Consider the following 26,546-nt stretch of genomic DNA (forward strand, 5'->3'; position numbering starts at 1 on the left):
CTGTTAGACTGATTAATCACATGAATTACAACACGCCAGATAACTTTGCTGATACTCCCAAGTCATTAGTGATTTTTGGACCTACATGAAGAATTTCAGAACTATGAAATCTCCAATTTATGGTATATTTAAAAAAAACAATCCCAATGATAAAAATAATTACATGTTAGGAGAAAAGCTGACAGTACAGATTAGTGAAAAGAAGTAAAAACAGGCTATCTTTTTTGGAGCCTAAAGTTTTGGTGTGTTGTCTCCCAATCTTTCTTGACCCTTAAAGGAGAACCACAAACTAAATTCAAAATTACTTTGTAAAACTTGGTGGTGGTTGTTGTTGTTTGTTTGTTTTTTCTTCTTGAATAAGAAACCAAGGTGTTACTTCATTATCTCTGACAGAGGAAGCTAAACAATGAGTTCTCAGATTCCAAAGACAGCATTCCAGATATTCCAAAAATATCAAAATTTTTGTTTATAGTCTTGGAATTGCTTTAATAGAGCTCAACAACAACATCATCAACAACAACATAATAGAGCTCAACATTTCTGGATCCTTGTTCTACTGAAAGGCTAAACTTTGAGTACGTGTCTAACATAAACAAGTTTGCATTAGTCCTGTATTCATAGGTTAGAAATATGCTGATGAAATTAAATTAACAGGATGTTGAATAAAAATAAAAGTGTATTTTCTGGTGTCTCTAACCCCCCCACCCCACCCCAAAAAAAGCTAAACTCTGAAATTTGCTTTGTTTTTAAGTTTATGGACACTCTGATTTAAGAAAAGCATATTTAAAAAATGACCTCATAATGCTTCATATCAGCACCATCCATGAATCATTGTGGTAGAAATGTACGTGATTTTCTGATACCAATTTTAATTAGGTGCATAAGAGTAGACTGGAAGCCTAATAGTTACACCCAGAGGCCTTACAGAATATGGACCCAAAGTGGGGGGTGGATGTAATACAGTCTGAACTTAGCTAGAAGACTGCTGGAAAGCTACATGGGTAATTGCCCTTTTAGAGTTTAAAGTTGGCTCTCCAGTCTGCATTGAAGTAGATGTCCTGAACTGAAGTGAACCTCTGGGACCTCTTGAAAAATTACATCTTTCCCTGGACTCGTATACCTTGGGTCATGGCAGACATTTCTGGGTCTCTTATCTGATTGACAACCACCCATCAGCTCAGCGATCCAGCTCTGAATGTGCACATGTGCTTAAGCGGTTCTGGACTTGGCCATACACAACCCCCGGACAAGGAACTTGTGAGGAGATAAAGGAAATTGCTAGCGAGCCACTTCTGTGGCTCAGGACCGAAGCCATATTAAGAAAAGAGAAACCGGGGATCCCTGGGTGACGCAGCGGTTTGGTGCCTGCCTTTGGCCCGGGGCATGATCCTGGAGACCCGGGATCGAATCCCACATCGGGCTCCCTGCATGGAGCCTGCTTCTCCCTCTGCCTGTGTCTCTGCCTCTCTGTCTCTCTCTGTGTGACTATCATGAATAAATAAATAAAATCTTTAAAAAAAAAAAAAAAAGAAAGGAGAAACCTATTTATCATCTCTACCACCTGTGCCTTGCAGAGGCCACAAAATGATTGAGGACAATCTTGCAATAAGTGTGCCAAATACATGAATTTCCCTTTCGATTCTCTGTAGAGTTGATTTCTAAAGATACAATAGAAAATAACAGAGCAATGAATCAGTGCCTGGCAGATCCATGAGTCTTAACGCAGGGGAATGACTGGTAGTCTGCCAGACGACAGAGGAATTCCCCTTGAAATTATTGCTTTAACTCAGATTTACAAACAGATATTAAAAATACAGAGGAGGAGATCTCAAATCACCAGCTTTCAAAGTTAACAACCAGAGAACGCATCACCATCACATTTCCTTTCCTTGGAAAGACCTCATTTTTGCCATGTGTTAATTAAGCACTTACTTGAGTCATGATGTCTTTGCTCTCAGCATGTCATGATTTGGGCGCTTCCTAATTGGTGCCCACCCACTCCATTGCAATTTCGCCTTTTTTTTAACTTCATTCAGCCAGTTGACTGATTTGCTCTACAAATATATAGAAGCATAAAGACTCCAGTTGATAGTAGTGGTTTAATCTGACTTCTCACACCACATTCCAGTGTTTCATGAAGGCACCTCATGTTTTATTTCCAGACCGTGCTGTTTGCTCACTGCAGATGGATAAGTGAAAACGAAATGTGGCCACTTCCCTGTCCACAAATTACATTGCATCTGTACCTGCTCCTCTGTTTTGTTGTTTTCATTGCTGTTGTTGTGTTCACCCTAAAAGAAAGATTTTAGTGTCAAAGGAAAGTCTGGGTCTGGGCTCTGAGAAAGCATGCAGAAGCAGCAGCTAATAGGTATATGTGTTCACTGTAGCATAAATCATAGGGTGTCGGAAAAAAAAAACCATCATAGGGTGTCAACAAGCAGGCGTGAGGCATTTATGGATATAAAATCTCCCAATCTACTCGTGTTCCAACGACCTCTTTTGGGGGTTTTCACTGCTTTTCCTTGTCCTGCTATTTAAGTGGGGAGTATCTAGGAAACTTGCATGCATTGGGTGAGATGATGGCAAGCTCTTATTTAGGCAGTGTTGGAACAGGTGGAGAGTTTTAATCTAGAAAATGCAGGGTTTTTTTGTTGTTGTTGTTGTTGTTGTTGTTGTTTAAGAGAGCCAGGGAAAGACCCTATGTGAGCAGGGCAGAGGGAGAGGGAAAGAGAGAACCTATGGCAGGTTCCACACTCAACATGGAGCCTGAAGTGGGTCTTCGATCTTATAACTCTGAGATCTTGACCTGAGCTAAAACTGAGAGTCGCATGCTTAACTGACTGAGCCACCCAGGCACTCCTAGAAAAGGCAGGATCTTTCTGTTGAAATAACTGAAAATTACGAGGTGGAAGAAATGAACATAGGCTGTTGGTTTCCAGAGAGCAGATCTAGATCTCAGAGGCATAAATTACCAGGAGGCAGAGATAACAAAGACATTAGAATATGCTAGATGTGAGAATTCTATTTTTTTTTAAGATTTTATTTATTTATTCATGAGACACACACACACAGAGAGAGAGAGAGATTGGCAGAGACACAGGCAGAGGGAGAAGCAGGCTCCATACAAGGAGCCTGACGTGGGACTCGATCCTGGGTCTCCAGGATCAGGCCCTGGGCTGAAGGCAGCGCTAAACCACTGAGCCACCAGGGCTGCCCTAGATGTGAGAATTCTAAATATGCTACTGTTTCAGAAAGAACATCCATTAATATCATTATGATGTACATTCAGCTTTCCAAAAATATTGCTATTCCTTATAATAGTAATTTTAATGCCTTTTATGTGTGTGCCTCTTACAACATTTTCAACAGTTACTATTACTGTTATTCTTGATGTTATATTATTATTAATTCAGAGTTTCCTAGTTATAATAAAGTCTTGGCAGACACAGATCATATATCACTTGCTCACTTCATTATCATCAGTACTAACCTGATTCCTGACACGGTAGACACTCAATTAATACTTGTACAGTAATAAATTAAAATGGTACAATGAAAGAAGCATACTGGTTTTGGGTCTGATTGTTAAATAAACATAAAAAGACACTGGAAACCATGTAGAGAAAGGAGGATATAATTATATTAGGAACCACTGTGAAACAGTCACTAGTATTGAGCAATACATTTAGTCCCGATGGAGTTTTCTGGAAATGGAAGGAGTCCTGTTGTCTCTTTCCTCTGTGCATTGAAAAATGGAGACATTCACAAAGATGTCAACTGGGTCCCTCAAGAGAGGCCCAGTGCTTCTATTTAGATGTGTTGGACACCATGAAACACCCAATGACTTTTAGAAGAACAGCGTAAGGGCTACAGATGTGTTATTTCAATCTAATGGTATATCAAAATCCTCTTTTTCTTTAATAAAAATGTGTGTCATATAGAAAGGTTTCCTTAAATAACTAGATACCAGGGAGCAATGACTATTTGAGAGATAAGTGTTTGGGTAGGTGTAAATTAGTTTATACTCTCCATTGGATGTGATTTTGCCAGTACATATACTAATGTGGATATGAGTAAGCTAGTCTACAGATTTCACTGGATATGAATAATCTAGTTTACAGACTGCATTGCTATGGGTAACCTAGTCGATAAACTTTAGTGGATATCAATAACTAGTCTACAGACTCCATTAGGAATGATTAACCTAGTCTATAGACTTCACTAGGCTTAAGTAAACTGGTTTGTAGACTTCATTTGGTGTAAGCTGCTCTATAGACTTCGCTATGTAAGTAAGCTAGTCTATAGAATTGACTGCATTATGGATAAGGTAGTCTAGGCTTTAGGCTTAACCAGATAAACTAGTCTACAGAGTCTGTTAAGAATGGTTAATCTAGTCTATAGACTTCACTCGTTCTAAGTAAACTAGTCTGTACATTCCATTGGGTATCGATAAAGTAGTCTATAGACTTAACTGGATATGGATAAGCTTGTCTACAGACTCCATTAGTTATGGGTAAGCTAGTTTATAGACTTCCCTGGGTGGCATGTGTACGGTAGCCTGTGGACTACTTTCATAGAAATAGAAACATTTACATGGGGGCAAAATGCACAAGTGAACATGACAAAGTGTCAGGATGGGCCAATACTCTTGAGAACAACCACCTGGATAAAATATCAGCAATATTTTCCACTGAGTAAACTCTCGCATCTGTTTCCCATGTGTTCTCACAATCAGCAGGTGCAAAATTAAGCAAAATAGAACCACCTTGTAACTAGCGCTCTCTCATGGTTAAGGACTCAGAACCACAAACTACTTCCCGATGCTTTTCCTAGTTGCAAGTGATAGTAATAACAGATGACAGTAATATTATTAATTCATTATGAGAAGTCCTTTGGCCGATAGTCTCAGATAAATTTTTCTGAAAGTGTGATTGGTTAGAGAATGATTCTTAGAATGATTAAAGCGTTGAGTGTTGAGAAAGACCTAAACAATTTGGGACAAATTCAATGATTCTAAATATGCATACTGCTAATTCAAAGATTTTAGTAGAAGTCGGAGGCTAATTTAAATACTCAGCTATCTCTCTTTTTTAAAAAAAGATTTTATTTATTTATTCATGAGAGAGACAGAGACACAGGCAGAAGGAGAAGCAGGCTTCATGCAGGGAGCTCAATGTGGGACTCGATCCTGGGTCTCCAGGATCACACCCTAGGCCGAAGGCAGGCGCTAAACCGCTGAGCCACCTAGGGATCCCCTACTCAGCTATCTCTTTAACTTAGGTATTTCACCAATTTAGTCTTATAAATCTCTAATAATTTGATTAATACATTTCTAATATTGATCATTATAACTAGATAGCAAGTAATGAATTAAACATTTTAAAGTCACATATTCTAAAATTTTAATTGTGTGAGTCATAACGAAAAATTATAATAGGTTGGAATTAGTCTATAATGATAACATGTCAGTGATAGTTTAGCTTGCAGATTTTTTTTTGTAACTTTCGTTTCTCTGTAGCTAATTGTTTTCTCTGACAAACTGACTAAAAGAATATTAGACATAATAAATGTGAAGAAACTGTATTTACATCATTGTCAGGGGTCTAAGGAAAAGTCAGGAAAATCTCAATGTTTATTTTCTATTTCACAAATATTTTCTAGTAATTAAGTGTGTTCCGTGGCTAAGCCTTGTTGAAATGACAAGTTATTTACACCTCTGGTTTTGATGGGTGTTGTCATGGCATGTTAGACTCTCCACTTTGTAAGTTTTCAGACTTTCTAATTGTGTAGGCAAACAGGCTGCACAGTCCATAATAATAGGCAGGGATAATTCAGATGATAGAGTTTATAATGCAGCTGAACTAGTACTTTGTTTTACATAAAACTGCATCCTGGCCTCTTTAGTAAACAAATTATTATTCTATTACCTCCTCCAGAAAGATGGTGGTTGTTTAAAATACAGTATACCTATTATATGTTGGTATTAAGTGTCTTTATGGCATTAAAATATCCCAGGGATGGAGAGAGTCCAAATCACTGGACTCATTTCACGGCTTCACTGAGCCCTGACAGATCAATTTAATACGTGAACATCATTAATGTCAACATTTCTCATACAATTTAAGGTTCCCAACATATAATACAGGGACAAAGTCCCAATTTGGACTTGGAAAGATAGTTAAGAAAAACCATTAAGATTTAGGAATAGGGGAAATTACAGTGGTTAGTAATGTAGTATGAAATATTCTAGAACATTCTCCATTTTTTAGCTGCCAGATACTAAATATGGAGTGATGTTCACCAAAATGTGCTGACAGATTTAGATTATTATTTCAGAGCTCATGACATTTGTACACTGTATCCAATATGCATACAGAACCTATAGAGACACAAGTTGTATCTTCCCCAACCACCTTCTACCATCTTGTTTCTTGTGAAGAACTGACGTTGTTATAGCAACATGGAAATCCAGTGGACATGGACTGACCCCGTCTTTAGGCTCTTAGTCCTAAAATAACACTTCCTTTTTTCTCTTTTCCATATGTAACAGGAACATACCTTATGGCTATTTAGAACCATATGTGCTTTCTCAAATACAAAGACAAAAGACATTCATTTTATGCAAATTATCGTAACCACTGCCATAATTTTTTTGATAATCATTTTATAGCTAATATTTCCTACTGTAAAGAATATGTTTTTAAATCATATTACCGGTCTTTGGTCTTGTAATCAAAAGTCATAAAAAGAATGCATCCTCGAAGGATTTGACTTTAGGCACTTTTGTCTGTGTCTATTAAAAAATAGTGATGTAGAAACTTGAAATACTTTTGACTTCACCTACTGGTGTTTTTAAATGGGAAATACAGTTGTATTTAGAAAAGGAGATCAAAGTGGGAAAACCCTATAAATGGACTCTAGGAAATGTGGAGTGATGGATAGGGTACAAATGACTAACCTTTGGGAAAGTGATTTCTCCTACACTTCATTTTGCCTGGATTTTCTCATTCTCAGTCACGTACTTTGCAATGACATTCTTTAGACATTCTTACCCAGAAAAGCATTTAAGATCCTGATCACAGAATAAATATTATTCTGTGTTTAAAGACCCCTATTTCAAATTGCTTTTATTGTGGATCCTGCGCATTTAATAACGCAGTTAATGAGAAGTTTGTTTGCTCCTGGAATGATGAGACAGATTTTGAGAATTTATCCCCACGGTGCTTCCATTTGCCTATCTTAATAAATGAGACGTCAATAATGTGCCTTTGAGTTTTACTATTAATATGAGTTTGCTGAACGGAAACCTGTTGCTTTCAGCCAAATCTCAGGGAGTATTTGAATCTCGGAACTTAGCCATGAAATAACAGCAGGCGTTCAGCAGAGCCGTGTCACACCTATGTCACTTCATCTCCTAGTCATAATTATGAGCTCATGTCTGAATTTTCTTCTGCCGTTATTCAGGCATCGGTGGGATCAGAAGGAAACTAAGGGAATGGCAGAGAGGAATACCGCACTTCAGGTGGGGGAATAATCAGAGTCTTGTATAGAGATGTCTAGATCTCATGTACGACATGTATGTATATAACATGAGTATTTATTATATATAATATGCATGTTCTATAATATATGCCTATAGATCATGTTCATTATATACAAAATAATATCATGTTTGTAAATGTATATATATGATTATAAATACACATATGTATGTATGATACTGATTTCCACCTACCCTAATATATATTTTTTAAAGATTTTATTTATTTTTTCATGAGAGACGCAGAGAGAGAGAGACAGAGACACAGACAGAGAGAGAAGCAGGCTCCACGCAGGGAGCCCGATGTGGGTCTCGATCCTGAGCCTCCAGGATCACGCCCCAGACCAAAGGCAGTGCTAAACCACTGAGCCACCGGGGCTGCCCTACCCTAATGTTTTAAAGTTGACTTCAGTTTAGGCTTATTTTTCATTATGTTTTGTTTCTTCTTTCTCTTTCTCTTGCTCCGTTAATACCAGTAACTTCAGATTTGAGAGTGTCAAAGTCCTAAAGTGATAAGATATTTAAATCTAATCATGTAAAAAAGATTCTAAGGGATCCATAGAACTTATTTTTGCATGACATGTAGAACTTAGTTTTTACATAATACTTTTACCATAATAATAATAATACCATAACTAATATTTTAAATAACAGTGGGTTTGGTTATTTGATCAAATTCAATTAAGCCAACTCATTGTTGCATAAGAAATGAAAACATATTTACAGATTCACTGCAGTCCCTGGTCTCAGGGATGAGAATCCGAATCATTCATTCACCGCCTGCTGTGCCTGCTTGCATAGCGTAAACGTACGTGGAATACACGGTTGGCCACCGGAACTGAGTGTGTGGAATATTCACACATACACTTCTTAAATTGACAGCCTTATGCATTCCTCGCAGTTTACATAAAAAATATGTATGCTCCCTGTCAGGAGTGTTACTGTTCTGTCTTTGTTTTTGCTTTTGCTTTATTTTGTTGTTTTTTGTGTTTACGTACGCAGTTCATCTTAAAGTATGGAAGAAAAGTTCTCATTTTATGGGAGGCTTGTATTTGAATGATTCGGAAGTAACCATTACCTTCGTGAAATGCATCAGATTAAATTCGGCCTTCTCATTGATTAGATTGTCAGCAGTTTTCCTTATTTACTGTAGCTTTTCTAAGAATGGGTTAAGGTGCATCATCAACCTACAGAAGTGCTGTTTAAACTGGAAAGGCTAATCGTGAGCTTAGGGTCTGCACAGTTAAGTTGCTTTATTTTTCTGAAATGCACACATGGCACGTTGAGCCGTGTTCTTCCCTAGAAACCTTGAAGCAAAGAGCTCTGATCCTTGAGGCTGGCGGTCACCCCAACCACATCCTGTTGTGGCAAGTCAGGAGGTCAGGTGTCTCAAAGGAGAACTTGGTCTTTCAAGTGTGATACCGTGTCAGATCATGAGCATTATTTAATAATGACTGAGGTGTGAGCAATCAGGTGAATGGCTCAGATCTTTTATCAAGAGCCGTAGAAGACATTTTGTTGTGAAAAGATTTGAAGTCGCACAGAGTGGATCCATGAGATGTTCCTCTCATCTGTCTTATATGAGATTATAACATTTAGACTCAATTTTGAGGACAAAGGATTTTTAAAAGCCAGCATTTTATCTAAAATATTTTTAAAGAAAAAAATATAAAATAAAATAAAATAAAATAAAATAAAATAAAATAAAATAAAATAAAACAAATAATAAAATATTTTTAAAGGCAAGTAAAATGAGGAAAAATCCCTTCAATGATATATGCTCTATTTACCTAATTTGTATTGTTTTGTAGGGAATATATTTGCCGGTCTGAATTTCACATTCAACTATCATTCAACATTGATGCCATAGTAAAAAGAAATGAATATTTACAGGTTAAGAAAAGAAGTTTGCATCTGAGAAATTCACTTCATCCTTTTTTCTCCTTTTTCTTCCCCAACTGCTAATAAAAGTTGAGATAAATTTTTAGAATACAGATTTTTTTTTCCCTGTTGCTTGTTACCATCTTTCATAGCCACGGTATTTCAAACTATTTTTGATATTTTTATTACACCTATGGGGGATATGAAGGAAAAAATAACTTAATGAAATTGTGTCTATTTCTTTTCTGAAAACTTCAACAGGTTGCTCGTCAAAGGGATGGTTAGTTGTAATAACATTTTACTATGGTACATTATTAGCGGATGATGGTGTGAGGTGTTCATTTCTGTCACAGTCAGGGAAACCATTTCCTTGCTGTGCTCTCAATTTAACTTAAATCTTATGATTTCGTGTTTTTAACAAACACCTCCTTAATTTTTGGCACTCCGTCCCTCCCACTGACAGCCCGATGCCTGGTGGCTGTGATTGTTAATGCATACAGTGATGGCCAGAGGAACATATTAAGTACAAACCTTAACTTGAGGACGGCTAAAATCACTTAGAGTTTAGCAACATTTCCTCATACGTTTAAAAATATTAATAAAAATAAATATCACAGAGCCAAATGTTTTTTTTTTTAAATCACAAAACACATGTTCCTTGTATTGCTTTCGGCGTACACACAAAAATCAGTCCTTTGGGGAAGACGTAGCTTTTTGAGTTTAGTAATAATGAAAGAGGAATTGAAACATAGAGTGACCTACAGATGCTCCTGAATCCTGCGAGGTCTTTAAGTATTTCTTTTAGGTACATATCTGGGTGCGTTGGTAGCAAACACACATTCTGCACAGATGTGCCTTTTTGTTTTTTTGTTTTGTTTTCTTTTGTTTTGTTTTGTTTTGTTTTGTTTTCAGATGTGCCTTTTGGAACACGCGGTTGTCACGATGGAGGAAAGGCGACAGATGCTGATTCTGAGGAGCACGGCACCACTGCATCTCATGTGGGGACATCCGTGCAGGTGGCCAAGTCAGCCCCTGCGTCAGTCCCATTGTTTATATTTCTCTCCACCCAATGGCTTATGACAAGTTCACTCACATCCATCCAGCACCCCATTCCTGTCCCAATCTTCTATATGTCCAGGTCAGCTTTGCAGCTCCGTATGGAATACCGTGTAAGACAATGTGCTGTGCCCACACAAAGCTTGCGTCTACACTGAGAGAATGGGTTGGCAACCCAGCTGGGATCTAGCTTTTGCTTCCCTTCCTGAATCCTCCCTGTGCCTCTGGGAGTTCCTTATGGCAGGCTGAGACCAACACCCGCCATCACTTACTCATAAGGCTGACAAGGCTCGGGCTCCTGTCCCTTAATCTCGCTTAGTGCCTGTTCTGAGTGCATGTGATTTCCGCTTGTGTCAGCATCAGGCATCCTCAGCATCAGCCTCCATGCTGCCAGAGAAGTTTCCAGTGGACACGGCTGGGGTAGCTGCACCCAGAGCATAGCCATACCCTCAGAATAACTATGCCTGCAGCATTTCCCCTTCCCTCCTCCGTGGTGCATCCTCTCTACATGGGGCTTCACCTGAAAACCAGTATTTGGAGCTATGCCTTCACAAGCATTCACCTGACTCCCTGCCTGGAATTGAGCCCATATGCTAACGTCTCCTTGTACACCTAATTTAGCCAAACATCCTGTGCTCATCTTTAAGCTGATGACCCTAAAGAGAGAGCGTATCCTCACTGTAATGCACGAGAGCCAACTCTACAGAGCTTGAAAATTCAAAGTTTAAAGGGCTTATGTCTGGCATTTCAATAAAGGACACCTATTTAGTCCTACACAGATAATTGTCGATAAATCAAGGCTTGAAAGTCCTTTGAAACACGTGGGAAGCAATTTTATTTCAAAGGATCCTTTTAAGATAAAAATGACCAAACTAGAGAATGTCCACCCAGAATACACACACACACACACACAAACACACACATCTTATTAATGTGACATAAACATGTATTATTAGATTAAACAATAAATAGTTATTTGGTAATAATGAACAGAAGTTAACCTCTAAAGTCACAGAGGTTCAAAATACGTGCCTATGAGTAGCGTCTGCATTGTTAACATCAGGAAAGCACACAGCGTAATAATGTGATTTGATTTACAGAGTTTTCCACCATCCATTTACAGAATGCTTTCGCACATGATTCTTCCAAGAAGTCCTTTGAGAGCATGGTGGGAGGGCAGGATCACCGCTCCTCATTAACGAGGGGTTGGCCAAAGCCCAAAGAAGCCAGTCATGTCTGGGGCTCCCGTGTTCCCTCCAGGAGCGTCTCCCCACTTTACTGCACTCACGAGGCTGTGGTTCTGTGTCTAGCGCCGCGTGTGACTCCCCCACACGTCTACACGCCTGCTCAGCGCAGCTCGAGTACCACCACGGACGCCCTAGTACAATGATGTGAACGCAGGGGCCAGCCCCAGGCCTGGCAGGACATCCCAGGGAGCTGCGGATGATTTGCAAGGTGCACACTACAGAGCTCTACCCCAGAGAGGAAGAAGTCAGGTCGCTGAAGAGAATCACACTTGCAAACGTAGGGACAAGATCCAGGGTCATATTTGGGAGCTGGCTGTGGTGGAACTCACCCAGTTGTCTTAGTCACCTCTTCCTCCATATTGGCCGTTAACCTCTTACCTAATCAATCTGCACCATCAGTGTGTTGGCTGAAATGCTGAGGAGACCAGTCCAGGTTTCCAGTCAAAATGTGCATTCGAATGACTCTGGGCAGCCACCTCCTGGAGAAGATGGAGGAATGTCCCTAGTGACAGGACAGAGCAAGATACGGTCTAGGACCCTCGGCTTTGGGTTCAGACCCCAATTCCAATATTGGCCTCCTGCAAAGAATATGCATGTCTCACTCTCTTTGTATATAAATTGCATCTTCCTTCAGCATGTTTCTGTGAAGATGACATATGCACGAAATGTAAATAAAATTTTCACAGCATCTACTCCATAAATACCAGATACAAATCCCCATCACAGATTTAGGGAAGTTAGCTGATACCCCCAACTTGCTTTGTTACAAGAAAAAAACGAAATATATGATTTATTTCTTTTATTTTCTTTAATACTTTCCCACCTTATTAAGGTTAACAGGGTCCTTATATATGTACATACTGGCCGTGGGATGCCTGGGTGGCTCAGTGGTGGAGCGTCTGTGATCCCGGAGTGATCCCACATCGGGCTCCCTGCACGGAGCCTGCTTCTCCCTCTGCCTGTGTCTCTCTCGCTCTCTCCGTGTCTCTCATGAATAAATAAATAACCTCTTTAAAAAATAAAATAAACATTTGCTGTAAGTTTTCAGTGACATTTAAACTGAATTATCTTTCCATAAGTAAGCTTCTTTAGGCACATTGGTTTGCATTTTATAGAAATGGAACATCCAACACACAGAACATCCAAGTCCTTTATCTTTAGGTCACAAATAGCAAAGGTGTATAATTTGGAAATGTTACAGACACGATTCCAAATCTCAGCTAAACTCTTTCCCAAATTGCACCCACTCAGTTAGTCTTTAATGAAAATAGAGAACAAAAACAGTTGCTTAAACGTAGCACTGCGTGAGATTCTGATCACTAAGAAGTCCCTTAAAGAGCAGTAAGCCGTGATTGCTGCAAAGCTCAGAACACCAGCAAGGCTTAATTGCAAAGTAGTTAACAGAAGGCCACAAATTCTGTTTTCCTAACAGGAGCTGAGAGCTACGGATGTCATTTTGTCATGCACTAGAATGGCACTGCTTCTCGTGAGTGTGGCACAGAAACTCCACGTCACCCCTCTCTCTCTCTCTCATTTTGTATAAGCTTCTAGGAGCATAGCATGGCCTCCCCTCCAGCAGCACAGGCGTCCACTAAGCCGTACTGGCCTCCTCTCTTCCTCCATCTCTTAGCAGCCGCCTTGACCAACCGGCAGCCATTAGCTCCCAATTGGTGTCCCAGGGACAGCCGTCCACCCAGTTGTTAAATTTCTCCAAAGAGGGTTATCCAACCTTGATCTTTTTCTTCCTGGGTAGTTTTGTGCGAACCAATCAGAATCCATGGCTTTAAAATCAGCCACCAACTGACTTGAGAATGCTCCGTGAGACTCCAAAGCATCAATTTCATTCATTGTTAATACTGCCTTTTCCAGAACGTTTGGAGTAGCATATGTTGAGGTCCAAGTAAAAGTTGATCTTTTGGATTCTGGGAAACATACACAAAATCTCACACATATGCTTTTGGATTATAATGAGTAGCCAGAGCTTTTTCTTTTCCTATAATCAGCATTGCAGATCTACCATCAGTCATGAAAGAATTTGCAGCTGTCCGTGTGCCACGGGTCTTGATGGATGCAGGTTTCAGTTTGACCACCTGCTCCAGAGATGAAGGACAAATGCCATTATCGTTGTGAACTGTATCTGTTTCTGGTATTTTGAAGGATACAGCATTAGACAGGAGTCCTGTGGCCACGCTGTAAGCACAGCACGCACTCATCCTGGTCCGGTTGGGAATCAGCTAAGGCAGTGGCCAGCCCATCTGCAGAAGGGCCCATTTTCTCACTGGTGAAGAACTTGATCACTGTAGGGAACTCCCACAATGGAAATTCAATCTGAAGTTAGAGATTAAAGACACTTGCTGACCTGGAGTCTTGGCCTCATTGAGATCAAGAACCATTTTCCTCATTTTCCTTGAATGACAATACAGACATCAGACTGTCATGACCACACCACACTGCCCAGAAGCTATCAAGCCAACACCTGTGGTCTTGGCTGGGTGAACAGAGATGAAACCGTGGTGACAGCGTGAGCAAGAGTCTTTGTCAGGGAAGCCAGCTCCACATGCAGCCTCTCTAGCGACACGGCTAGTTTCACTTCCTATATATCTGGACCAAAGATGATACAATCGACGACTTCCTTTGGGACGTGCGTCTGATGCTACAAACCTGAAAGTGCTGCTGTAGCCAAACCATATGGCATCAGGTCCTTCTTCCCTGTGCCTGCCTGCAAAAATGGAACGTGAACATCATCCACCATCACGATACTCCTTGTGTTGGGGTTGGCTAAGGTTTTCTTTGATTTGGTCTGGACAGCTAGGGCAGCTCTTCCTTGGAAGAACAGCTCAGAGCTCTTACAGAAAATCTGAGTGCCCAGTTTCTCGGGAAGATTTTTTTTAATGTGCTGGGACTAAACCAAAATTTATTTCTTAAGCTGAAAAAAAATAGGGGAATGTTAAGGTCTGAATCTGTTTCATACACAGACTATGCCCAGAAGCACTGAAATATGCTCCTTTGGAATCTGAGTCTCTGTAAGGACCTAACATTGTAGAATATTTAGCAATCAGTGCTGATTTTTGGTTGATCAATTCAACGGTTGGGAGTGATAGTCATACTGTTCATGATACCCTCTATTCTTTAACTACTCTTACTTTGTCTTTTTATTATTAATATTATTCGTGAGAGTCGCAGAGACACAGGCAGAGGGAGCCTGATGCATAACTTGATCCCAGGACCCTGGGATCACCTCCTGAGCCAAAGGCAGACACTCAATCACTGGCTGGCTGGCTCCAGAAGGGAGCCATCCAGGCACCCCTTTTTTGTTTTTTTTAAATCTAATAATAAGGTGGCAAAATAAAATAGATGTGTTTTCATGCGGATAGAATAACCCCAACATAAGCTTAAAGCTCATTTATGTAAAAATCCTACCCTTGACCTCTGCATTCATATGTCCATACTTATGTGCACATACACAGACATATACACACGCTCATCAAAAGTTGATGGTCATTGGTTTATTCATATGTTTTTTTCACTTATGTAGAGCTATGAGGAAACAGTTGGTATTAGCAATGAAGACTCTTTCATTAATGTAATTTTTTGGAATTTTACAAAACGTCTTGATAATTAGCATTTTCCAGTCTTTTGATTTTTTTTTTTTTTTTTTTTTTTGGCTTCTGGAGTTCTAGGTAACAAATAGGCTTTCTTTTTACTTGTTTGATACATATATCTGATTTCTGTGCTGCATGAAAAATGCCAACTGAGGGTTTTTTTTCCTTCCGTGAAGAATTTTCACAGTGTTCTGAAGGAAATACAGAAAATACAAGATAAGCTACTGCATGAAATAAAATTCATAAAAAGCCCTTCCTGAGTGGTTCTCCAAGAAGCATCCCCTGCAACTTTCTGCAGAGTGTTAAGTTTATCTCTTTGATTCAGTGGTACAAGCCAGCCTCCACTTTCATCCTGCAGATGTAGGGTAGTTTACTTTTCAAGTAGGTCATAAAACACCCTGTTTATAAAGCACTTAGCTACACTGCACAATGCAAAGAATAACATGTTCAAACACACAGAGAAGCCTTTCCTAAGGAATTTGAGATTTAAAAGCATCACAGTACAATGAATCATTCACAGAAATCTGCCTTGCAGGATTCATCTTTGAACTTAAAGAACAATTTCAAGGGCCAGCACTCCAAAATTTGCCAAAATAGGCAGACTTCTCCCCTCCCGTCCTATTGTGTTTGATAGCAGAGCTGAATACAGCACTGGCTTTTGCAATTCTGTGTCAAGGTTATAGAAAGTCAATTATTAACACCCATTGCTCAGTTAATGTGTTAACATAGATTCGCCAACCATCCATCAGTGAAGTATTTGGACGTTAATTTTACACCAGTAAACAGCAAGGGGACTGGGCATGATTTGGAGTAAGAGCTCCCCAAAGGTTTCTCAACGTTGCGAGCATTGACATTGGGGCTGGATATTGCTTTCTTGGGGGTCGTCCTGTGCTCTCCAAGGTATCAAGCAGCATCTTTCACTTGAACTTTTCCATGCATGTAGCCTAGCATCTCTTGTCTACCTTGTGGTTACCAAAACGTCTCCAGATATTGCCAGTGATCCACTGGGGAAGAGAATTGCCCTTGTTGAGAAGCAATGTAATTCTCACTTTCAGGATTTTTAAATTACTATGTTAAACCACTCGTGGTGAGTCTGTTGTGCAGCCAAGTTGGAGAACCAGTGGCCTATTCCTTTTGTGATTCAAGTCCTGGTCTCCAAGTCAGGAGCATCACGTGGAAATTTATTAGAAAAGCATATTCTGGGTGTACCTGGGTGGCTCAGTGGTTGAACATCTGCCTTCTACTCAGGCCTTGATCCTGAAGTTCCGGGATCGAGTCCCACGTCGGGCTCCCTGCAGGGAGCCTGCCTCTCCCTCTGCCTGTGTCTCTGCCTCTCTCTGTGTGTCTCTCATGAATAAATAAATAAAATCTTAGAAAGAAGAAAGTAAGAAGATAAGGAAGGAAGGAAGGAAGGAAGGAAGGAAGGAAGGAAGGAAGGAAGAAAGAAAGAAAGAAAGAAAGAAAGAAAGAAAGAAAGAAAGAAAAGAAAAGAAAAGAAAAGGAAAGAAGAAAAGAAAGAAAAGAAAAGAAAAGAAAAGAAAAGAAAAGAAAAGAAAAGAAAAGAAAGAAAAGCAGCTTCTGAGACGTACAGAATCAGAATCTGCATTTCACCCAGATCTCCAGGTCATCTCAGTGCAGCTCAGGTCTTCAACAAAACTCCCTCTCTTCTCTGAGGAGTCTCCTCAACTCCCAAGTCCTGCTGAACTGGCAATCCCTGCTCGCTGGTACAATGGTTGTGTCAGCAGCTTCGTGGGGAAGATAGTGGCTGGAGTGTGGAATTGGGTCAGAATCCATGGCTAGATGGAGGGTAACTCGAATTTTCTCTAGAGAGTTTGTGTCCTTAAAAGATTCAAGAGATTGTGTTGGTTCTTGTTGGAAGACTATAAGGAGAGGTGGTAGGAAAGGACAAGTGAATAAAATGGCAGGAGTCCCTCCTGCTGTCGTCCTGCAGGTCTTCCTCCTCTTTAGCCCTTCTTTTCTTCTTCGCCCTGTTTTATAGATTTACCTTTGCCTCCAGCTGTGGTTGAAAATTGTACCAACGGTTTTTGAGTTAGCCTGAGATGGCTTTGCTCCTTGCAACCAATCACACTCGGACAAAAAAAATGACACTTGGTTTTACTTTAATAAATTTGGAGATGGGTTATATAATAAAACACACTGTCCCAGTAAGTTTATTTTATTTTATTTTATTTTTATTTATTTTTAGAGATTTTATTTATTTATTCATGAGAGACACAGAGAGAAAGAGAGAGACACAGAGAGAGAGGCAGAGACACAGGCAGAGGGAGAAGCAGGCTCCATGCAAGCAGCCTGATGTGGGACTCGATCCCGGGGCCCCAGGATCACACCCTGGGCCGAAGGCAGGCGCTAAACCCCTGAGCCACCCAGGGATCCCTCCCAGTAAGTTTATAATGAAAGTTCTAATATCATGCATTGTTGGTTCAAAGTTTCTGATTGTCCATTTCATAAAGACATTTAAAGTGGAATATAAATGAATGTCTACTTTACTCTTTAATAATGCTTTAAATAAATAAACATCCCAAAGAATGAAAAGGGGAATTAAAGTAACCCCATATTAGTGGGTAAAGGAGTGAAAAATGTTTTGTAAACTGATAGAACTAACACACAGCATTAAAATGATAATTCCTATGTTTATAGAACAACATTCAAAATATTTGTCAATTAAATGACAAAGACAAAACCCAAATTTTATTCATGGCAAGATTGCAGCTGTAAAATGTGTGCCTGCATAAGGAGGAAATGTGAATGAAATACAAAGAATAAGCTTTATTGTTTAAAAAAAAAAAAAGAGATTGTGGCAGCCCGGATGGCTCAATGGTTTATAGATTTTTTTTTAATTTTATTTACTTATTTATTTATGATAGTCACACAGAGAGAGAGAGAGAGAGAGAGGCAGAGACACAGGCAGAGGGAGAAGCAGGCTCCATGCACCGGGAGCCCGATGTGGGATTCGATCCCGGGTCTCCAGGATCGCGCCCTGGGCCAAAGGCAGGCGCCAAACCGCTGCACCACCCAGGGATCCCTGGCTCAATGGTTTAACGCCGCCTTCAGCACAGGGCGTGATCCTGGAGACCTGGGATCGAGTCCCACATCGGGCTCCCTGCATGGAGCCTGCTTCTCTCTCTGTGTGTCTCGTGCATAAATAAATAAGATCTTTAAAAGAAAATGAGATTGTGCACATTTCTAGATTTTTGTTTTTATAAAATGAGACAACGGATGAAAATGTGCATGTGTTCCTAACATCCAGGAGACCATAAATACAGTGTAATTTTACATAAGGCTTAGGTGGCACAAATTTAGGTGTTTTCTTCATTTAAATAGTTTTCAATCCACTGTAAAGAGAAATATAATGTACCAGTTTCACGTATGCCCCAGGTGCAAGATATATGAAACAATTACTTTGTCTATAGAATCAGATGTGTTTAGGGACCATGTTTAAGCTCTTCTTTATTTAAGTTTTCATTGGCAGAGGTGTGGATGTGAATAACTTGGTTGTGTCTGCCTTCAGAGCCTTGCTGCAGTTAATGTGACTTTTTGAACTATGCAGATTCTCTAAACCTCCACATCCTGATGCATGAAATAGGTATGCCTGTAACAGGATGGACGCCAAGGTTTTGTTAAAATTAAACGGTACGTTTACACACAAGGCTTAGTGCAGTGCCTGGTAAATTATTATCCCTTAAGGGATACCAGTTGTCATTCCTATTGCCTTCAATTTATGTCACCAGCAAATTCATGACTGAGAATGTAATTATATGGTCAGTGCCTCTATCTTTTTTTTTTAAGATTTTATTTATTTATTTGACAGAGAGACAGAGAGAGAGAAAGAGAGAGAGAACAGCAGGGGACACGGGAGAGGGAGAAGCAGGCTCCGCGCTGAGCAGGGAGCCAGATGCTGGGCTGGATCCCAAGATCCCAGGTTCATGACCTGAGCCACAGGTAGCCCCCAATGCTTCCTTTTTACAGATTCTCAGCTTCAGTGTTTTATTATTGTACATGAGCATTAATATTTGACTTTAATTTACTAATATGTTAAGAGTCAAGGCATAGTTAATAATCTTCGATTTAGAAAAATGATTTAATGAAAGTAATACAAAAATATCCATGGATACTTGTATTACTGTTTAAAATTTTGGCCTGATGGGACACACATAAAGGCAAAATTCTTCATTAAGAAGCCCTAATTGAGGGCGCCTGGGTGGCTCAGTGGTTGAGCGTCTGCCTTTGGCTCAGGTCCTGATCCTGGGGTCCTGGGATCGAGTCCCACATCGGGCTCCCTGCGTGGAGCCTGCTTCTCCTTCTGCCTGTGTCTCATGAATAAATAAATAACATCTTTTAAAAAAAGAAGGCCTAATTGAAAAGTACATAACCCAGTTTTCATCAATTTAAACTGCAAGGTTTTTTCTCAAATTTATTTTTTGTTTACTGTTGTTACATTGAGATGACCTAACCCGTTAGAATTATAGTTTTGCCGAACCCAATCCTTCACAATTTTGGTATGCTGTTTTTTGTGTTACTGGAAATATAAGGGTACCACGCTGGTGCTCAGTATGTACTTTCTGTTATAAAGCATTCAGGTTCCTTTAAACTCAGGATTTCTCTCCATAACTTAACCCACATCTCGTGGAGGCTCCATCTCAGCACATGTGGGTCACCCTGAAGGATATTGGGGCAGGCGGAACTGATGAAAATATGGTAGTGTTTGTGCTCCCGCTGTGTTGTGAATAACAGTCTTTCCTTCTTCTCTGACCCGGGATCTCTCGTCTTCTACCAACATTAATGAAACTTGCAGGTAGCCTGTTGACTTGCACGTAGGTAATAATCTCAGATACTTGAGTTCTTGATGTGTGCAGGTGTCAGCATCTTTAAAGTCTCAGAATGAGATGGTTGTATGGCACTCAGGAATAAACATTCTCAGTATTTAAAAGTTCCACTTCGTCCCAATAGTGTCTAGGTTCTCTTTGCAAATATTTCCTTTTTTTTAAATTAATTTTTTTAAGGATTTGATTTATCTGTCCATGAGAGACTCTGACAGAGAGAGAGAGAGGCCAAGACAAAGGCAGAGGGAGAAGCAGGCTCCCTGTGGGGAATCTGATGCAGAACTCAATCCCAGGACCCCAGGATCATGATCTGAGCCAAAGGCAGATGCTCAACCACTGAGCCACCCAGGTGGCCCTGCAAATAATTTCAAATCCACTCAGTTCATGTTGTCTTATGCTATATGCATTATGAAGGCATTTTTTAAAAGATTTTATTTTTAATTAATCTTTACAGCCAGCATGGGGCTTGAACTCACAACCCTGAGATCAGGAGTCATATGCTCTACTGACTGAGCCAGGCATGTGCTCCAATATGACTTCATTTTTTAATTCTAATCATCCATGATCAGCTCTTTACTTTGATTTAAAAAAAAAATCTTTGTATGTGTGTGGGGAGGTACATATATACATACAAATCAATTTTTATATTTGGTGTTTGCAAAGCCTAGAGTTTTGTTTTTTTTTTTTTTAATTTTCTTCTCAATACTAATTAAAACCAAGTTCTTCATCTTGGTGATGTAGGAAAGACATTAGGGTTTGAAGCCGATGGCCAAGAAAGAATTCTTGAGATGTCTTTGTTGTAGGTAGTAAGGAAATATATTTTTTTCTACCTCTGTTTCCCATATCATTGGCAGTTGCCTATTACCCCAAAGGAGGGGTATATTTAAAAAGTGCCAGTGCTTCCGTAGAACTATAACAAAATCTCGTCGTAAATCTCCTTATGTAATTTGTAGTGATCATGCTCTTAAAATGACTTTTTTTGATAACAGCAATGAATGAAAACCAAGGTCTAGGACAAAGAGAAAAATGGTCTCTTTCTGTGGCATGATCTTCATTAGGACCACGTTGTCACTTAATTCATATTTCGTGAGCACCCGGTCCTGGAGAGACAAACATTGAAGTGCATTGTACTGTGACACTCTTACCGTGTGGGCCATTTCAGGTGGTCTCAATGTGGTTTTAAAAGCAGAATAATTGGGATCCCTGGGTGGCGCAGCGGTTTGGCGCCTGCCTTTGGCCTAGGGCGCGATCCTGGAGACCCGGGATCGAATCCCACGTTGGGCTCCCAGTGCATGGAGCCTGCTTCTCCCTCTGCCTATGTCTCTGCCTCTCTCTCTGTGACTATCATAAATAAATTTTAAAAACTTAAAAAAAATAAAAGCAGAATAATTGAAACACAGGAACAGTATGAGGTCTACAAATATTTTCTCTGTTCGTATTTTTTTCCCCATAAATAGCGAGTCAAGTTACAAAGGCAGTGAAAGCCACAAATGACAGTATGTTGTAGCTCAAATCCCATATATACTCAGACATAGAGGAACCAGAGATGGACCTACAGATATAACCTCAGGTATGGATATGGCCGAAACACAGGATATGAATAATAAACTAAGTGTACTAACGTGGAGACATGCGTACCTGTCTCTTCATTGATGGGGTGTGACTAAGTCTTGGAATATGGCAGAGAATGTGTTGTTCAAGATGGATAGACTTGCTGTAAGATGTTAGTGTCAGACCGTATATTCAGAAGGCCTTAAATTTATATAAACTGTGAACTTGACATAGAAAGTGCAATATAACTCTTTAGGATTGAAACAATGGGGCAGCTGTGTAACCTGATGTGATAGGAGCTTGTGCCAATGATCAATGTCCAGTGCTTCGCTTCTCTTCTCTTCTCTTCTCTTCTCTTCTCTTCTCTTCTCTTCTCTTCTCTTCTCTTCTCTTCTTTCTCTTCTCTTCTCTCTTCTCCTCTCCTCTCCTCTCCTCTCCTCTCCTCTCCTCTCCTCTTCTCTTCTCTTCTCTTCTCTTCTTTCTCTTCTTCTCTTCTCCCCATCACCTCACCTCACCTCATCTCCCCTCCTCTCTTCTTCTCTTCTTTCATTTCTACACCCAACATGGGGCTCAAACTCATGACTCCGAGATCCAGAGTTTTATGCTCTTTGGACTGAGCCAGGCAGGTGCCCCTGGAAAATGTTTTCTAACCAAAAACTCACAAGTGACCTTCACCATAATGATAAGCCATAGAAGGCTACTTTCTGTGATGAATAGGGCGTAAGGGAGTCTTGCTGATATTTTGACAAAAGATATGGAAATGAAATATTTATATGTATGAACACACATGCATGTCTGTATGTTTGTGCCATGTGTATACATACATGTACACGTTTTATGTTCCTGCATACATGTGCATACACATACACACCTTATTTTTCTTTACATGTGCAATTTTAAATTTTCACATAACCCTGTGAAACACTTCCTTTATGAAGCAAAGGCAGAAGAGACTCTGGGAGCTTAAATAATTTATAATGTGCCAATGAGCTAGTAAGTGACAGAGCTGGAAACTAACCCCATAAGTTTTTTTTTTAATGTATTAAGTGAATTTACCAATGAACATCCACTACTTGATTTGACCAAGGATGGGTTCCTACACCATAGATGGTATACGTTATGAAATAATATACAAAAGGTACTTATAGGGTAAAGAAGAAGAAAAAGAAAATTATGCTTAGACCATGATCAGACCAAATGGGCAGTGCTGTCCTTAAGGAGAAAGAGATGTGGCTTCTTGTCCAGGACTGGATTTGTGATAAATCCACTGCTTGAGAGTTAGATGTGAGTGTTCTCAGTTTGTCCACCAGGATGCTGGGCCCGCAAGACCTGAAGCTGTCCCCTGGTCAGACAGCCAGCAGACAGCAGGGCCCCACCCACGCTGCTCCCTAGAGGCCGTGTGCAGCCCTTGCCCTTGCTGTGGTTTGACCCCGTGACACCTGTGCCCCCGTTCTGTAGAGCACATGCCTGTCCCCATGTCCACGGCCCATCGCCAGCTCTGCACACAGATCCAGACACCGTCCCTGTCGGCAGTGGCCCCCTCTCTTTCGCCTCAGTTGCCCTAGCAGATTTGCAAGAACACAGTTACTCTGGGGCCCTGCGTTCACCCAAAGACAAGGCAGAATCCAGAGCCTCTGTTCAAATCAGAGTGCGGGGCTCGGCTCAGCGCGCTCTCTTCGGTCTGCCAACGTGGTCCGGCTCCGGGGAGTTGTCAGTAATGAGAAGACCCGATGCCTGGGGCAGGTCGCAGCGTCTAGACTGCTCGGGTGCTGTTGCGGGGACAGTTCGTCTGGCCGGTGGCCGCAGGCTTCCCTGTGCCGCCCTCCGCTTCGCAGCCTCAGAGACGGTCCCTTGCTGCCTCGTGGACAACTTTGTCGCTCATCGTGGCTTTGATCAGATTGCGGGGCTGGGCCGTCCGGGAGGGCAGCCTGTAACTCCCTTAGGGAGCCTTCCGTGCGTCTGGACGATACACGCTTGCCCGGCAGCCCCTGAATTGAGAGACTGCAGCGGGTCAGAAGGTAAGACTTCCAGGGGCCTGCAAATGGGAAACAGCCACTTCCCAACTCCATGGCTCTCCATGGCTACTTGGACCTCAACGAACCTAGAACGCAAGCCTCCTTGAGTGTCGTCCTTGGAAAGGGATCGCCTGCCGCTGTGAGGGGTGGTGTGCGGCGGCGGCTTCCTGCCCCGGGTGGCATATGTTGCTGTGGCGTGGTGGTGTCAAGTCGTTGTCCAATAGTACATAGAAAAGGCACGAGATGAAGTTGGCTTGCAATCAGGGCATGTCCTTCCACTTGGTGACCTTCTTTGCACTCTTGCAAAGTGAAATGTGAATAACGAGGACGATATTTTTGTTTTCATTAATGTGGTTCTGAGATCAGTTGAACGATCCACGTCCACAGCAATGTCTGGCCAAATCCGGCTTCTTCAGGGGTGTCGAGAGGGCCCCTGGCTGAGTCCTTTTGGGCTGCGATAACAGATACCATAGACTTGGTGGCTTATAAACAAGAGAAATGCAAAAAAATAAAAAATAAAAAATTAAACAAGGGAAATGCATTCCTCACAGTTCTGTAGGCTGGAAGTCCAAGATCAAGGCATTGGCAGATTCAGTGTCACGTGAGAGCCCGTTTCCTGGTTCATAGACGGCCGTCTTCTTGCTAGAGCCTCACGTTGCACAATGGATGAGGGAGCTCTCTAGGGTCTGTTTAAGAAGAGTACTAACCCCATCCTGAGGGCTCCATCCTCATGACCTAATCACCTGTCATCAGCCCCATATCTAAATACCATCCCATGGGGGAAAGGGTTTTGGAGGTGAATTTGGGAAGGTCTAAATCAGCTGTAGCATTTCTTAATTTTTTTTTTTATTACAGACAAAAAGAAAAGAGGACTCTAATCATCATGTACATAACAAGTAAAATACACATATGGATAACAAAAAACTGAAAGGACAACTGGATAACAAAAAACTGAAAGGACAACTTTAATTTTAGCTTCATTCTAAGTTTTTGAATGTTCTTTTGACTATGAACTTGGTTTAGTTTTAAAAATTAGCTTCAGCTCCTATGATTAGCTTTGTAGATTTAGCAATTTTGCATTATTCCTATAAAGAAAAAAACATTTCTGAGTTTTCACAAGTTTTCACAAAGCAGTATCCTCAAAAAAAAAAAAAAAATCCATCTATTTGAGCCAGGGTATTTTGGAACTTTCTAACTGAACAGATTTCAGTTCCCAACTTTTTTATTTTTTAATTTTTTTTATTGGAGTTCAATTTGCCAGCATATAGCATAACACCCAGTGCTCATCCCGCCAAGTACCCCCCACCTCAGTGCCCATCACCCAGTAACCGCAACCCCCCGCCCACCTCCCTTCTACCACCCTTTCTTCATTTCCCAGAGTTAGGAGTCTCTCATGTTTTGTCACCCTCACTGATGTTTTCACTCATTTTCTCTGCTTTCCCTTTATTCCCTTTCACTAATTTTTATATTCCCCAAATGAATGAGACCATATAATGTTTGTCCTTCTCCGATTGACTCATTTCACTCAACATCATACCCTCCAGGTCCATCCATGTCGAAGCAAATGGTGGGTATTTGTCATTTAAAAATATGGAACGCTTCACGAATTGGCGTGTCATCCTTGCGCAGGGGCCATGCTAATCTTCTCTGTATCCTTCCAGTTTTAGTATATCTGCTGCCGAAGCGAGCACAGCTGTAGCATTTCTTAAGGCTGAGCTCTTGGCGCCATCCTGACTTAGGATATGACATGGACATGGGGAATGAATTGGGAAGCCTAGGTCTTTCCTGGGAGATGGTAAGCAGGAGTGAGCAGTGATTAGAAACCAGGGCCCTCATTTCCCTCAACTGTTTTAGGATGGAGCTATAGAAACAGGGAGATAGTATGGAAGCACACTGGAGTGCTAGATCCCATCTCCATGGGGCCATGATAGAGCTCTCACACAAAGCCAGTTCTCCCAGTGGCTCATAGTCTCACTTGGTTGCAGAGATACTGTCTGAGGGATGTGTCTTCAGAGTTTAGCGACGTGGCATGTGGCTGAGCCTTTGTGTGACAGGTAGGGAATCTTATGTAAGTGTAATGAGATATGGAGGTGCTGAGAAGGTTAGAGGGTCACCATCGGCTGGGGAGGGGGAGGGAGAGGGAAGTCTTTCAGGTACAGCTTGGAGACCAGAGACACATGGTGGCACACCCTCCCAGCGGGATAGATTGCGCAGATATAACCGAGTACAGGAGCCAGACCACACAGGGTTTTTTTCTGCTGCAGAGAAGAGTGAGCATTCAAGGAACCCGTGTGGATCTAAGTCTTCTTTCTCCCGAGCACCATGAGTTCATGGTAGTTTGCCTACAGACATGGATGTTACATTGCAGAGAAGCATGGGGCAGTGGGGATACGAAAGACTGAACCTTTACCCAGAAGACCACGCCATACAAGAGACTGAATGGAAGATACTGTCATGCTCTGGTTTGATGGGCTGAAAGTATGTGATCCTTTCCCTCTCTTAACGGAGTGGAAAAGCATATATCTCCTTTTTGATAATTCAAGAAGTCATAAAATTTCTTTCCACATCTGAGTAAAGAATGAAAACATTTTCCTGTGCGGTAGAGAACGTGGGATGTAGGTCCCCAATCTCATTCTCTGATATTATGCAACTATGTAAAGCAACAAAAATGCTTTTTTCAATAAATCCAACAAAGTAACCTTGGCATTTGGCTCATTCTTATAGAGAGGTTGGGAAGAAGTCAAAGTTCAATCATATATTGTGTTTCTCAGAGCAGAAGAAGGGCGTCCCTTCAGACCCGTCCACGAATACTT

The 26,546-nt window shown here is 40.9% G+C and overlaps 1 long non-coding RNA gene, 1 other non-coding gene and 1 pseudogene across 2 annotated transcripts in view; all 3 read right to left on the minus strand.

The window, feature by feature from the left end:
- Positions 1–1,846: 1,846 nt before the first annotated feature.
- Positions 1,847–26,546, minus strand: part of LOC140629137 (uncharacterized) — a 37,635-nt gene continuing 12,935 nt past the window's right edge. The window contains exon 3 of the long non-coding RNA XR_012026997.1: positions 1,847–2,291. This is a non-coding gene — a long non-coding RNA (uncharacterized lncRNA). The remainder of the gene's footprint in view (positions 2,292–26,546) is intronic.
- On the minus strand, positions 11,305–17,120 carry LOC140629123 (trifunctional enzyme subunit beta, mitochondrial pseudogene; annotated as a pseudogene).
- On the minus strand, positions 25,318–25,424 carry LOC140629155 (U6 spliceosomal RNA). Its single transcript, XR_012027010.1, has one exon. It is a non-coding gene; the product is annotated as a U6 spliceosomal RNA (small nuclear RNA).

This window comes from Canis lupus, chromosome Y (genome assembly GCF_048164855.1).
Source record: "Canis lupus baileyi chromosome Y, mCanLup2.hap1, whole genome shotgun sequence".
NCBI lineage: Eukaryota > Metazoa > Chordata > Mammalia > Carnivora > Canidae > Canis > Canis lupus.